A 3,094-nucleotide genomic window follows, 5' to 3' on the forward strand; every position below is an offset into this window, starting at 1 on the left:
CATCATTTTAGTGATTAAACAACCTTTATTAAGACATTTTCATAACATTATCATGTCCTCTTACAAGTTATGCATTTACTCATGCACTCATAAGACTTGTCATTTTGACGATCACTTTTACCATTATACTATGGTTACCAACTTATCCATCAAGCACTCATGTTCAACCATTATCACATTGTTTTTATAACGTGCAATTACTACACGACTATGACCACCTCGAATGGTTACAAAGCATGCATCCAACAGACATGACATAATACCAACCAAGCATGGCAAACAACCACAACCACATCATAGGATGAAGATATAGCATAGATAGATAGATTTACACACCATAATCAAAATAAGACACACCTCTTGGCCATATACAAATGACTCAATATAAGCCAATACATATTTCTAATCATAAATATATATATCATAAAACCTAGTCCCTATACATGCCACTCACTTGAACATGCTTAACATATATCAATATTCCAAGGGTGATGGCTTGATATTGTGATGCTGCCTCTGATGATCTCCAATCCCGAGCCAACCTGAAAACACTAAAGAAAAGGAAATGAAGGGAGTAACCTTTATAGCTTAGTAAGACCGTATGAAAATAATAAGCAATATGCCAACATGTTTCTCAAGGTAATACAACAATAATTACACTTTTACTTATATTCTGGTCATGCTGTTTTCTCGAGTCATAGTTACCAATTTATTTATATCTGGAGCTATAGATCTCCAAATTAAAATCTGCTAATTTTCGTTGAAACTAGACCCACACATCTTATCATAAAATTTCCAGAATTTTTTAGTCTAGCCAATAAGTATAGTTTATTCCTTAAATTTATCCTTTTTTCGCTGTCTGACAGTTCTGACCCCTCTTCACTAAAAAATAATTATCTCATAATACGAGAATCGGATGATGTTCCCGTCTATTTATCTTGAAAATAGACTCATTAAGAATTCTAAGCATATTTTTGTACAATTTTTAATGAATTTCTCATATCAGAACAGGGGATTTCAAAATCATTCTGACTCTGTCTCACAACAATTTAAATATTTCATAGTATGAAACTCCTTTGCTTACATCATTTCTTCTATGTGAAACTAGACTCATTAAGCTTTAATTTCATATTTTATTCAGCCTCTAACTTGATTTTCAAAAATTTTGGTGGATTTTCAAAGTCAGACTACTGCTGCTGCCCAAAACTGTTTTAGTGTAAATTAATGATACTAAGTTTATCACACCTTATTAATTCATTTTCACCACATTGGTAAAAATACATGTCTATACATCATAAGTATAGACCTATAATCATAAGGTCATTACAAAATCATTCTCATAGGCATGACTTACCTATTTACATCCTCACCAAATGTGCATGATAAACCGAAATCATTTCTCATGAGTTTGGCATACATACCTGTGTTACTCAACATGCTCATATACTTACTCATATTCATTCCTTATTAATCATACAACATGAATTGAATTCACATCTCATCAATTTCATATAAGTGCTTGTACCACTTACAACATAGCTATAAGCTCTATCATTCGATATAAACCATACATCTCCCGTTGAACCATTTGGAATACTACAGGATATTCAATAGCCCCAAACATGGAATAAGATGCCGATGCCATGTCCTAGACATAGTCATGCATTGGCTAGCACATTAAAGTCGATGCCATGTTCTAGACAGGTCTTACACTAACTTTTATATATCGAGCCCGATGCCGTGTCCCAAACAGGTCTTAAACTGGCTCTCATCTATCGGTGTCGATGCCATGTTCCAGACAGGTCTTACACTGACACACAACAAGCTGTCGCCATGTCCCAGACAGGTCTTACACTAGCTTGTATATCTCGAGGCTGAGGCTGATGCATATCCCTAACATGTCTTACACTAGCACACATATCACCCAATGTCATGGCCTGAATATCCCAATCTATTCCTAAGGTTCAATAGTGAGTTATTGCTACATAAATTCTCATAATTTACATTCACAACGCAAGTCAACAATTCAGACCATACTAATTGTACAATACATGATAACATTATATTTGTATTATTTACGTACAACTTACTCATTTCAATGGAATATTATATTCCATCAAATTTCTAATGTATTCTATCATCACATGAGTGTTATTAACTCTTGGCATCACTTTCTCATACCTAACTCCATTAACATACAATTCAATACAATTATAGCAAGATAGATTTCAAGTATATTAACAATAACATGGATAATATGCTTATTTAGTCACACGAATTTACCTCAAATGCGATTTTGGCTAATTACGTCATTTTAGTCCATAACCTCGAACTTTCCAATTTACGCCCGAATCTCGGTTTCTTGCACTAAAATGATAAAATTCACTACTTTAAATCATCATATAACCAATACATTCCATAATTTATACTTTTGCAAAATGACCATTTTGCCCCTAAACTTTCACAAAAATTACAATTTTACCCCTGGCTCGTAAATAGATTTTAATCAAATTTTCTTATTACCCAAGCCTAGTAGAATATTTATCATACTCACAGCAACCCATATTTTTCACATATTTATACTTTTACCACACAATTTATCACATTTCTCAATTTAGTCCCTAATCGACATTTCTATCAAAAATCAATTTACAAATGTTGTTTATTGAACAACAAGGATGTATTTTCTATCATCAATTATCAAAATACACACTTTATCAACAATGGAAAAATTTACGAATTTTAACAATTTTGAAAACGAAGGTACGAGATAGCTAAATCGAGTTACCATAACTCTAAAAACATAGAAATTATTAAAAACGGGACAAAAACTACTCACCTATCAAGCTCCAAAGCTTCGCCGAACGTTTGCTCATCCATTACTGCCATTTTTTTTTTCATTTCGATGGAAGAGGTAAGAAATAAAGATGATAGCTTTTGCTATTTTGTCTTATTATACCTTTATTAATTTAATAACTAATTTGCTTTTTTCTTTTGAGACTAATTTCAAAAATACCAAACAAATATCTTCTACTAACTTATTAATGGGCTAATTATCACATAAGGGCCTCCACTAAAAATTCTATAGCTATTT

At 32.4% G+C, this 3,094-nt stretch overlaps 1 long non-coding RNA gene across 1 annotated transcript; it reads right to left on the minus strand.

Moving 5' to 3' along the window:
- Window positions 1–541: 541 nt before the first annotated feature.
- LOC128290481 (uncharacterized) lies at window positions 542–2,889 on the minus strand. Its single transcript, XR_008280339.1, has 3 exons — window positions 2,840–2,889; window positions 2,284–2,367; window positions 542–551 (listed from the first exon to the last, which is right to left on the minus strand). It is a non-coding gene; the product is annotated as an uncharacterized LOC128290481 (long non-coding RNA).
- Window positions 2,890–3,094: the final 205 nt, after the last annotated feature.

This window comes from Gossypium arboreum, chromosome 3 (assembly GCF_025698485.1).
Source record: "Gossypium arboreum isolate Shixiya-1 chromosome 3, ASM2569848v2, whole genome shotgun sequence".
Taxonomy (NCBI): Eukaryota; Viridiplantae; Streptophyta; class Magnoliopsida; order Malvales; family Malvaceae; genus Gossypium; species Gossypium arboreum.